Genomic DNA, 13428 nt, shown 5'->3' with positions numbered 1-13428 from the left:
AGAGCAATACTTGTTCAGCTGATGTTCTGAAGGGATTGATTCAGAAGCTATGACAAAAATGCAGAATGAGCAAAAGACCAGCTTCAGTTTATAGAGTCAGGCATCACAAAAGCTGGAAAGAATCTCCAAGGCAAGTGAGCCCAGTCTTTGACCTGATATCTGCACTTAGCTGATCCGCAGGGATCTCTGTGATGCCATTTTTAGTGAGTTCACCTATGGAGTTTATGGGGTGAGCACAGGAAACAGAGCCCAGATTTGACACATGAATAAAACATGTGGGATTTCAAACTCCCCACAGCCCTCGGGTCACCTGTGCAGCTGCTCACCTCTTGCCTGGGACCAGCTGCTGTGAGCACCAAAGAGACGCAGGATTTTAGCCTCCAAAGGCCTCTGTGGTTTGACTCCCTTATCTGTGTGTCACAGGGCCCAGAAGATCAGCTCTCTGCTGCAGGGAGCTGGCAATTCATCTATTTAGCACTTTCCTGGCAGTGCAAGAGGTAAGAATGGGAGAGGTGGACAGCAAAGTACAGCTTCATCGTTTCTGGTAAGATCAGATGAAAATACTGAGGAGTCATTTTAACGTGAGAATAGGGAATAGTCTTAATATTCAATATGATTAATTTACAACAAATTCTAAGTAGATTAGCTGTACGTACACCATGTTTCTTTCCCCAGATGATCATTTATCCACATAACATTGCAAAAGAACAATTAGAGCAGCATTCTCTGTGCTCTGATAATACTCTCTGGTGTTCCCAGGCTCAGGCTGCTCAAGTGAACAATGCATGGGCTGTGCAGCAGCTGAGCGTGGCTGTAACAGCATCGTGGAGTCACGAAGCATCATGCAGGAAAGTGAAGCCCTAACGCAGATAGCCTTCTAGAAGTAATGGGTTAAAACATGGAATGTGAGGCCTGTAAAGCAGGGCCTAGCACTAGAACACACGGAGAAAGCACAGCACTAGGAAAACAGAGCAACAAATTAGGTAAGAGGTAGAGCATCATGACAGGGGAAGAGATAGGTATAGGAGAAACTAATGGGCTAAGCAGGTTTAGAGCCAGCAATGTCGAAACGACCCTAAGGGTTTTGCCAAGCCACGGGATCTAAGCCAAATACACCGGGAATTGACCAAATTAGGAAAGGAGTTCAAAAGTTTAGAGAGGAAGACTCATCAGAAAGACCCCGTCTATGATGAAGGCAACAGGAACGACCACCTGAAAATTCCCCAAAAGAGATGTCTCCTCCTACGCTCCGCCCACGCTCCGCCTACACCACGCCCCATATGAATATGCATGATTATGTATCTGATCTGATGTAATCCTATACCCAAAATTGTATATAAGGCTTGCTTTTGCTATGTGAACTCAGAAATCCATTTTGTGATTTCTCCGACGCATCGTTAATAAAAATACCTCCTGCTTAATTGACTTAAGCTGAGTCTGATTAGGCAGTCACTCTGCCTGTTTGGGGCAAAATTCGGCATCATTTCTGGCGAGCCAGCCAGGAGGATATGGCACCAGACAGGAGATCCAAGCCTTAAGGGTCCTCTCCCGAGCCGGGTCCGGGGCCGGGGTCTTCTGGGCGCCCCTGACGGCTTTTCGTCGGGAGAAGCTCCTTCCCTGGACCAGTGCTCTCGGATGGACGCTGGCTGCATCTCCTGCTCAATTAAAGAGGTATTTTAATTGCCTATTGGCTTTAAGAGGTATTTAAATTGTTTGTTGGTTTTGGGATAAAGCGCTTTGTTTGGAAAACGAGGGTCAGACGTGACCGCTCGCGGGGTAAGCCGGAGGGACGCCTCGGTAAAAATCCCTGATTATACGGGTTAAAGTCCCGTAAACGCGGGTTAAAGTCCCGCTACTGGGTTAGAGTCCCAGCTACTGGGTTAGAGTCCCAGCATTCTGATTATACGGGTTAAAGTCCCGTAAATACGGGTTAAAGTCCCGTAGATGCAGGTTAAAGTCCTGCTACTGGGTTAGAGTCCCAGCTACTGGGTTAGAGTCCCAGCATTTGGTTTTGTGAACGTAAAAAGAAGAGAGGAAAAAAAAAAAAAAAAAAAAAAAAAAAAAAAAAAAAAAGAAAAAAAGGGAAAAAAAAAAAAAGAAAAAAAAAAGAAAAGAAAAAAAAAATAATAAAGCAAGGAAAAGAGAAAATGCAGGTTAAAGTCCTGCTGGGAGGAGTATTTGTTTATCTTGGTATCCTTGGTCTGTTTTTACTGTGTGAGCAACTGTTTTCAATATTGTATTTAATGTTATAATACTGTGGATTAAGGGTTGAAAACTAAGATTGCTTTTTGAGAGGTCTGTCAGCCGGTGATCCTTTTGCGTCGGTTCTATGTGTCCGTTGTAAAATCTTATAGGGGACGCTTTTATTACTTTCTATGTAAACAGATTGGAAATGTATGTGCATGAACTTGGGAACCCGGTATTTCACGGTCTATCGGCGACCTCTTGTGACCAAACCCGGTAAAACAGCCTGTTCTGACATAAGACCATAAGGTAGGAACCTCTCACCGTACGGGTGTGTGTGTGGAGTGAGTGAGACGCAGCATCGCTGCGAAACGAGAGCGGAGTTCCGATCCGCATTTCCTGGACGAAGCGAATGGAAATTGTGTGAATGAAGTGTTAAGGTATATTGGCATATAGTACTTGTGGAAAAGAGCACGAATACAGAGAATAGCCATGGGAAGCCAACAGAGTAAAGATATAAATATGAAAACCCCTTTAGGATGTATCCTAAGACACTGGAAGGACCTGGGAGGGATTCCAGGGGGAAACATAAGTAAAAAAGACACTTTTTAAGTATTGTACACAATGGTGGCCCCTGTACCGTCTTGATGACGGAGAAAAATGGCCACCAGAGGGAACAACTAATTATAACACTATTTTGCAACTAATACTCCTCCTCCGCCGGCTCAATAAATGGGATGAAATAATGTACGCAGACATGTTCTTCACCCTAAGGAATAAACCTGAGTGGCAAAAAGAATGTGAAATTAACGTAGCCCCTCAGGATCCCCTAGTACTAGCCCTGGAAAGGGATAAGAAGGGTCCAAAGCCCAAGGAACGTTGCTGTGATGCATGTAGTGGAAATGAGAAAAAGAAGGGTGTGGGACCTACCTGTTTTTATTGTCATAAAAAGGGGCACCTGCAAAGAAATTGCAAAAAGAAACAGCAAGATGAGAAAACTTCTCAGGAGAGTCAGAAAGGGCAAGGGTTTTGTCTAACGAAAAAGATCGAATTACACCTAGAAGAGCCCTTGATAATAAAGCTAAGAGTAGGTCCTCAGAGTGAAGAATTTGTATTTTTAGTAAATACAGGAGTTTCTCGGTCAACAGTGACAAAATTACCCCAGGGATGTGAAGTGAGTTGTGAGCAAGTTTCAGTAGTCGGAATTACAGGAGAAGCTTTCCCTGTTCCTATAATAAAAGGGGTGAAAATTGAAATAAATAACAAATTTGGAGTAAATGATTTATTGTTGGTACCAGAAGCCGAGGAGAATATGCTAGGCAGAGATCTAATAGTAGCCCTAAATTTACAGATAAAACCCTGTGAAGGAAAACTTGAAATTTATTCTCTACCTAAAGAAGATGATCTAGAAATTGATGACATGGGTTGGCTTTCAGGTGAAGTAGAAAAGTTTAGAGTGAAGGAGTCTAGTCCCTTTAGTCCCTCCTGGTCAGCGCAAGCTTGTGGATTTTAAAAGGGCGAAAAGGGGACTATTTATACAGACTCCAAACATGCTTTAGTGTAGTACATACTTTTAGAGAAATTTAGAAGGAAAGGAGACTTATAAACACTCAAAGGAAGGGGTTAATATATGAGGGGATAGTTCATATAAAGGAACACCAGAGGGGGGAGGGACATTAAAGTCAGAGAAATAATTTGGCTAATAAAGAAACAAAAAGCAACCTTAAGAAAGAGAGAGATTGAAATCATGACCTCACAAAAAAAAAAAAAAAAAAAAAAAAAAAAAAAAAAAAAAGCAAATTACCCAGGGGTGTCTCACCCGTTAAAAGGTAAATAAGAAAGTGCTTAAGAGCCCTCCCTCTGGAGAATGCAAAACAGCCTAGCGGCTATTTCAAAAGATCCAGGTTGATTTTGTAGATTTGTTTAAAGTAGGTCGGTGGAAATATTTGTTATTTATAGTAGATCAATTAACTCAGTGGGATAAAGCACAGTTTAAACAGTACTTTTAATTGATACGGGAGCAACTTTTTCAGTTTTAAATCAGGAATTGGTACCTAAAAGTGATGAATTTGTACAAGTTGTGGGAGCAACAGGCCAACCAGAAAAAGCTTACTTTTTATACAAAATTGGGAAACAAATGGGAATTCATCAGTTCCTGTATTTACCAAATTCGCCAAAGCCCTTATTGGGAAGAGACCTATTGGAAAACCTGGGAGCCATAATAAAATTCAATAAGGACAAATTGGAATTTCAAGTAAACGATGAACAACTGATTACGGCCCTAAGCCTAACAATCAGTTGTGTGGAACCCAAACCTGGGAACCACAACTTCGAGCGAATCCTGAGCAAGACTTATCCATTAGTATGTTCGCAAGACTTATACATTAGTATGGGCTACGGATATACCTGGAAAATCAAAACGAGCGACACCGATTGTTGTCGAACTTAAGGTCGGGGCAAGACCGGTGGTAAGAAAACAATACCCTCTGAGGATAGAAGACAGAAAGGGAATTGAGCCAATAATCAAAAGGTTTTTAGAACTGGGGTTATTGGTAGAATGTGAATCGGATTTTAATACACCGATCTTGCCAGTAAAGAAACCTAATGGAACGTATAGGCTCGTTCAGGATCTGAGGGCAGTAAACGAAATAACCAAGACATTACACCCGGTAGTTGCTAATCCATATACGCTTTTAACTAGGCTAAAGGATAGCCTGGCCTGGTTCACCGTATTAGATTTGAAAGACGCATTCTTCTGCCTTCCCTTAGCCCCCGAGAGTCAAAGGATTTTTGCCTTTGAGTGGGAATCAGTAGATAGGGGGAGGAAGACCCAACTTATTTGGAGACAGTTGCCCCAAGGCTGGTCTAACTCGCCCACGATCTTTAGGAATCAGTTAGCCAAAGAATTAGAACAATGGGAAGGGCCGCCGGGAGATGGCGCTCTCCTGCAGTACGTAGACGACCTCCTAATAGCGACAGTGACGGAGGAAGAATGCATTGAATGGACTATTTCCTTGTTGAATTTCCTGGGTTTAAGTGGATATCGAGTCTCTCAACAGAAAGCACAACTGGTGCAAAAGAAAGTGGTGTACCTGGGATACGAAATCTCCAGAGGGCAGCGATCCCTGGGAGCAGCCAGGAAAGAGGCCATCTGCCAGATGCCCAAACCAGAGACGGTGAGAGACCTGCGCGCCTTTCTGGGGATGACAGGTTGGTGTCGGCTATGGATCTATCAGTATGGGATACTCGCTAAACCACTATATGATTTGCTGAAGGAAACCAAGAATGTCCTAGTATGGACTCCTGAGGCGGAAGGGGCCTTCAAGAGACTGAAGCGGGAGCTGATGAGAGCACCAGCCTTAGGTCTCCCAGATGTGTCAAAACCATTCTGGCTATTTTCCCATGAGCGGCAAGGGATGGCCCTAGGAGTACTAGCACAGCAGCTGGGACCACACAAGAGAGCTGTGGCCTACTTCTCCAAGCGATTAGATGAAGTAAGTAAAGGATGGCCAGGCTGTCTGAGGGCAGTGGCCGCAGTGATAATTAACATAGAAGAGGCCAGGAAGCTTACGCTGGGCCAAAAGGTGACTGTGTTAGTATCCCACACTGTGTCAGCTGAGCTGGAACAGAAAGGCAACCATTGGTTGTCGCCTTCCATATTCTTAAAATACCAGGCCATCCTGGCTGAATCAGATGATATAACCATTCAGGTAATTAATATTGTGAACCCAGCCTCATTCTTAGAAGGAAGAGCCCCAGCAGACCCCATCGAACATGACTGCCTGGAAGCAATTGAAGCTGTCTACTCCAGTCGCCCAGATCTCAAAGAGGAGCCGTTCGAAGGCGCGGATAACTGGTTTTCGGATGGCAGCAGCTTCGTGAAGCAAGGGGTAAGAATGGCTGGCTATGCAGTCACCACTACAGAAAGGGTAATTGAGTCAAACCCCCTGCCTGCAGGGACTTCAGCTCAAAAGGCAGAGCTGATAGCTCTGACCCGAGCCCTGGAATTAGCAGAGAACATGCAAATTAATATATGGACAGACTCTAAATATGCCTTTTCTGTCGTACATGCTCATGGAGCCATCTGGAAAGAAAGAGGACTGCTGACTACACAAGGAAAAACAGTCAAACATGCAGAAGAGGTTCTGCGACTGCTGGAGGCGGTCCAACTCCCAATACAGGTGGCCATAATGCATTGCAAGGGGCATTTGAAAGGCAATACTATTCCAGAAATAGGGAACAGGAAGGCAGATACAGAAGCTAAATTGGCGGCCGCAAGAAATAGGGAAGCGGAAATAGCGGCCCTAATACCAGGGGAGCTGGATATCAATATCCAGCCAGATTACCAAGAATCAGATCATAGATGGATTCAAAGGAATAAGGGCAAAATACTAGAAAATGGTTGGGGTCAATTAGAAACAGGACAGTTAGTGATACCAGGAAACGTGATGTGGCAGTTTGTGAAGGTAGAACATGAGAAGGCCCATTGGGGCCTAGATTCGCTTTACCAATATTTGCAGACCAGAATAGCAGGACCAAAATTATTTACTACTATAAAACACGTTACGTCCCAGTGTGAACGGTGTCTGAAGAACAACCCGAATACAGGAACCAAAGTACACCAAGGAGCCATAAACCGAGGTAAATTCCCAGGTGAGGTATGGCAAATTGATTTTTCTGAACTCCCAAGAAAAGGGGGGGGTTTCGGTACTCGTTAGTATTAACTGACACATTTTCTGGGTGGCCTGAAGCATTCCCCTGTAGGACAAATAAGGAAAGAGAGGCAACTAGAGTACTGTTGAATGAAATTATTCCACGGTTTGGGGTACCGAAGAGCATTTCTTCGGATAGAGGTACACATTTCTGTGCAAAAGTAGTGAGAGCAATAAGCAAAGCATTACAAATCAAATGGCAATTGCACACGCCCTACCGTCCACAGGCCAGTGGGCAAGTGGAAAAGATGAATCATCTTATCAAACAGCAAATTGCTAAAATATGCCGAGAGACTAATTTACAGTGGTATCAAGCTTTGCCTATTGCTCTGCTGAGGCTGAGAGTCAAGCCAAGCTCGAAGGAAAAGTCAAGTCCTTTTGAAATTCTATATGGTAGACCTTATGCCATGCAAGCTGTAAATGGGGATGCCATAGACCAGATGGGTAATCAATACATTTACGATTATGTAATTACGGTGAGAAAACAGTTTGATAAGAATGCTACTGTAATGATCAGTACCAACCTAAGCAACCTGATTGTAAATTGCATCCGTTTAACCCCGGTGATTGGATGTATGTTAAGAACCTTTTAGGAAAAACCCCTACAAGAAAAGTAGGAAGGACCTTTCCAAGTGCTGCTGACTACCTCCACCGTGGTTCGGAGTCGACGTCCCTGGATTCCCGGTTGGCTCGTGATCCGCGGATGCACCACGCCCACGCCGGAGTGAAGGTCAAGCGGAAAGGGCTAGATGATGATAAAGAGGACTCGGAGAGGGAGCTAAGGGAACGAGCTTTCCTCATTCCCTTAGAGCCTCTGCCGGGCGTTACGTTACGAGATCCCCGCTCCCAGCGGTGGCAGTTTAGCCACATTAAGATAGATGTGACCCTGATGAAACCCAACTTTGCCAAGCACATTGTGTGAGACTAACTGGATTTCTTTGCAGAGGTTGTGATACTAGACCTCCAATGTTATGAGTGTAGCTACAAAGAAGCAAAGAAAAACGACCACTATTTGGCCTTAAAGAAATTCGCCAACAGACCCATTTTAGAAGCTAGGGAATTGTTTGAAGCTTCCGAACAAATTGTATTAAGGTACACCGCTGGTTACCAAATTAGATCCTTAGAGATTTAGACACTAAACTAAAAAAAAGGTTATTTTACGGGTAGAACAAATTCACATCAAACAATGAGAGGCACAAAGGGTGTCTGCAACTCGAATGATTACACGGGGAAAACCATTTTCCTCCTAATTCTGTTGTTGGCTATGGGCAAACCATTGACCTCATGTGCTGTTGATGTGATTGTTACCCCTGAAAGACCTGTGGTTGGGGTGATGCAGGATATGGATATTAACCTTACTTGTATTGTTACGAATAACCAGAGCAAAAGAGCTGAGAAAATCAGGGTTACCTGGGGAGGAAATGCCGCCGAAGGTAAAGTGGTGACTTATTGGAATGAGGATGAACAGCATGGAAACTCTACCTTATGTCTGAAAAAGGTAAGCCAATCAGACATGGGAAGATATTGGTGCAACGTGACAATTGGTCAGGAGCAGAAACAGGGAATGGTTAAACTGAGGGTTGTTCCTTGGAGATTTGGAAATAGACAAGATCCAGAGTCTATCGAAGTAGTCCCGTATAAACAGGTGCGGGATAAATGGGCAGGTCATCGGGGAAAAATGAACTGTGAGTTCACATTTAAACCAACTTGTACAGGAGAACATCAGGTGAAATGGTGGAAAAAGGAATATAGAAATTGGAGATTCATTGATTCGGGTTATTGGTGGGGAAGCAAAGGACAAGGCAGAGTATGGTTAGATGTCGGGACATCGAAACAAAGCGAGGGAACATATCTTTGTTTGCTGATGTGCGGAATTGAGGGAAGCTATGGATTAAGGGTGTGGTCTAGTCGAGTGAGACGAGAGCTACAGTTCAATCGAACGGAGGAACAAGAAAATTTGATAGTAGGATTGGTGAGAGATTTTGGGAAAATGCAGAATGTAACCAAGATTACAGCCTGTCTCCCCTTGCCACAAGCTGCAGGAGAACCCATTCCATGGGGGATTATTCCAATCCCAGATCCGCCTATTATTCAAAATCTAACCCAGACAAGAAGAAGACCATGAAAGAATGGTCCACTGTACCGAAGCCTTCAGATGTGTGGCAGTGTAGAGCGAATGAAGGGAGATTCGAACCAAAGCCAGGATTATATGGAGGGTTAAATAACTATGGATGGTGTTATGACGTACAACACAAGGAGATAGATGTGAAGGTGACAGAACAGGAATGGGTATGTCAGAATTCAACTTCAACCGCTTCCTTGTGGGATAATTGGGAAACTGTTTGGGGACAGAGTTTATTAGAACACTATACCTATTTAGGGGAGGTAGAGTGGTGCGTGCAGTGGACCGGGAGTAAAAACGCCACTTCCTTTGAAGTAAGCAATTTCCAAACTTCTAGGAGAGAATGGCAAGAACTAAGGGAAGGTAGGGAGTATTGGAACTGTTCGAAGCTGATCACTTGTGATACTCCAGAAGACCAAATTAGTATAGCCCCAGTGAGAGTTTTAGTGAAATGGGGATGTGAGTGCCGTAAGCTGAACCATACAATAGCTGAGAAGACTTTCCAAACTCCTGTCCAAAAGGTATCTTGTATGACTACAACTATCCGAAGTCCAGGGAAATTGGTCTGGGTACTAGGACATGGCCAGTGGACAACCCATCTGCCGTTAGATGGACCAGTGACTCAAATTACTCTGGGGATCCCTACACTCTGTCCTTTCTGGAAGAAAGAATCTCTATATAGGCCAGATAATATTCCAGTAAAACAAGGGAAGACCAGAGTAATGAAGAAAAGGGAAGACATAGACAGATGGCATGCCCCTAGTACTGGAGTTAAACTTGGCTGGGCATTAGAATCGTTGTTTGCACCAATAGCTTCCTATCGAAACAGGGAAATGCTGTATAACCTTTTGGGCCAGACTGAACGGTTGGCTGCAGCAACTAAGAAAGGATTTAAAGATTTTAACCTACAATTGCAGGCTACCTCAAAAATGACAGTGCAGAATAGGATGACTTTGGACCTGCTGTTGTTAAAAGAGCATGGAGTTTGTGGTTACCTAAGTGGCAGAATTGACCATTGCTGCATCCATATTCCAAATGTCACCAAAGAAGTTGAAAAGGATATCTCTGAGTTGCGATGCGTGCAACAAGAGGCAGGAATTCAGAGAGATAAGTCTGAACACAATTGGATTGAGGGATTGTTTAACTCATGGGGGTTGAATATCTCGGGTTGGCTGTCGTCATTAATTCAATATGTGTTAATGTTTGGAATTGTGATTCTGTTAGTTTGGTGTTTTTACAAATGTTTGTTGAGTTTGATACAGAAAGAAGTGGTTCACACCAGGATGATTATCAAGGCTTTAACTCGACCCCGGATCGGTGATGGGGACCCCTAGTAGCACCCTATAGGATTACAACTTGACGAAAGAATTCGTAAGTTACAAGAAAAAGGGGGGAAATGAAGCCCTAACGCAGATAGCCTTCTAGAAGTAATGGGTTAAAACATGGAATGTGAGGCCTGTAAAGCAGGGCCTAGCACTAGAACACACGGAGAAAGCACAGCACTAGGAAAACAGAGCAACAAATTAGATAAGAGGTAGAGCATCATGACAGGGGAAGAGATAGGTATAGGAGAAACTAATGGGCTAAGCAGGTTTAGAGCCAGCAATGTCGAAACGACCCTAAGGGTTTTGCCAAGCCACGGGATCTAAGCCAAATACACCGGGAATTGACCAAATTAGGAAAGGAGTTCAAAAGTTTAGAGAGGAAGACTCATCGGAAAGACCCCGTCTATGATGAAGGCAACAGGAACGACCACCTGAAAATTCCCCAAAAGAGATGTCTCCTCCTACGCTCCGCCCACGCTCCGCCTACACCACGCCCCATATGAATATGCATGATTATGTATCTGATCTGATGTAATCCTATACCCAAAATTGTATATAAGGCTTGCTTTTGCTATGTGAACTCAGAAATCCATTTTGTGATTTCTCCGACGCGTCGTTAATAAAAATACCTCCTGCTTAATTGACTTAAGCTGAGTCTGATTAGGCAGTCACTCTGCCTGTTTGGGGCAAAATTCGGCATCAAAAGCCTGGGGCTCCTGTGCCAATAGAGTTTCAGGGCAAAACTTGTAGTAAGCTGGTGTTTTCTTGCTTCCAGTCTTTTCCTCCTGGCTCTTAGATAGTGGCCAGAGGATGAGGTTGGTTGTGGCCTGGTTTATCTGCAGTTCCAAAGCAATGCATCACTCTGCAGTCCTTTGAGGGAAGCCTTTGGTATCTTTCCAGTCTTTAGTTTTCCTCAATTATTCATCTGAGGGTTGCTTAATTGCTAAGTCTCCTACTTTTAGATAATATGGGGAGGCGTGAAGGAATGCTGTTCAGACACAAACTGGTCCCTTCTCAGCTTCAAAGGGCAAATAGAAATTCTCTCCCTGATCTGTCTCTCGGGCTGCGGTGACACCGATGGCTCTTGCTGAGCTCTTGCCAAGGCTGTAGCCAGGGCACAGCCCTTTCCCATCTCCTCCTGGGCAGCAGGAGCACTCTGGGACTGGTTGTGAGAGCTGTGTCCTGAGAGGAGTGCAGGCAATGCGTGCAGGCAGAACCTGTGGTGGATTCTGTGCATCATATTTCAGCAGACATTCACTGCAGCCTGCTGCAGAGTGAGACAGTTCCTGGTGTCTGTGTAACCAGGTACTTGGTCAGATGTTAAGAAGAAATTCCTCCCTGTGAGGGTGGGCAGGCCCTGGCACAGGGTGCCCAGAGCAGCTGTGGCTGCCCCTGGATCCCTGGCGGTGCCCCAGGCCAGGCTGGACACTGGGGCTTGGAGAAGCCTGGGACAGTGGGAGGTGTCCCTGCCATGGCAGGGGTGGCACTGGGTGGGCTTTGAGGTCCCTCCAGGCCAAACCAGTCTGGGATTCTGTGATTATTCTGTCTTTATTTTCACTTGTGAATTGATTCCAAGTTTACAGTGGTTTCAATGCCTGAAACCACTCACTGGGGCTGCTCCATTCCTGTGAGCACCTGGAGGAGGAGATGGTGAGCACGCAGCTTACAGTCCTGCTGCCCTTTCTCCCAAAACTATAAACACCAGGCTTTTCTCAAGTTTTCTATTTTCATTCCACTCTCACCCCTCAAAGTCTTGCCTATTTGTCAGTCCTTGAATAAGCCCCATTTCTCTCTGGCATGGTGGGAATGTGCAGGATTTCTGGTGGGTGCCTTGATACCTATAGGTTTTGGGGTCAATGAGCTTCTGCGGAGCTGTGCTCATGCTGGAAGTTAAACCTTGTCTTTAAAGAGTCTGGAAGAGCAGTAAGGAGGATTTTAAGTTCCTCACATCAGAAGCTGTGTCCACTTGGCACCTACAGCCATTCCAAGGCAGACTGTGAAGTCTCCAGAACAGTTTGATGATGCAGTGTTAAAACAACTTTCTGCCAGGGCTGGTAAACTGCCATGGCTTGGCTGAACTACCTATAGCTAAAGAACCACATATGAATTTGCATTTTCAGAGGGAATTTCCCATGAAGTCTGAATTCGCTTTTTTAGTGACAGCAGCCTATTCAACACTGCCTTGGCTCACCTGAAGCACTCTTGGCTTTCACTGAGTGTCCATGTTCACATTGTGGCTGTTGAATGATCAGAGAAGCTGTTCCTTGTTTTCCAAGAAACTGTTCTGAATTCTCCACTAAATGCTAAGCAGAGCTCTCTTGTGCTGCCATTTTTGGTGAGGTTTCAAATGGTTTATTTTTGTGCTATGATGAATTTTAATAATTGCTATAAGTATGCTATTAGTCAAAATGAGGGAGAAAGAAATCCAATTATTAAACTAGACTGCTGTGATTGGAATCTACAGCTGATACATTAAAGCCCAGCTGTCATGCTTAATAATTAACTCAACCCGCGGGCAATACTGGAAGAGAAAATTAACATTATTAATGAAATAACTGATCATTATTTCTTTTCCCTCCCACCATTAGAAAAATATGTTGCAGTGTATCAATAACCAATAATTTTACATCATGTACAATGCCTGCTTTCAGCAGCACTTTGCTATCTCCTGCTTTCCCAACACCACTTTTATGGAATTAATGCTTTTTTCCAAGTCTTCCTTTGCTGCCTCGGGCTGTGTAAGGCCTGAGAGAGCCAGTACAGGCTGCAAATGTTACTCAAAATGCCCTGTTTGCACCTGAACCCAAGAGGAATGATCCACATCCCCACTGACAGGTACGTATTTGTGAGGACTTTCCGAGCACTCTGAAGCTTCTGATTCAGCTTCTCACTCAGCACAGCTCCTCCTCCTGCTGCAGCCGAAATCTTGGCATTGTGGTAGAGTAAATGCCCCTCAGGCCCAGTGGGTTGGGAGACAGTTCTCTGTGCAGTAAGGCACCTGCCCACCCTGAAAGGTGTGCTGATATCACCTGGAAAGGCCCACCTTTCGTGCAGAAGCTTCATGACCAAGCTTTTCCCCAAATTA

The sequence above is a fragment of the Melospiza melodia genome, unplaced genomic scaffold (assembly GCF_035770615.1).
Source record: "Melospiza melodia melodia isolate bMelMel2 unplaced genomic scaffold, bMelMel2.pri scaffold_61, whole genome shotgun sequence".
NCBI lineage: Eukaryota > Metazoa > Chordata > Aves > Passeriformes > Passerellidae > Melospiza > Melospiza melodia.
The sequence above is the reverse complement of the archived record's forward strand: the minus strand, read 5'-3'. Positions refer to the sequence as shown.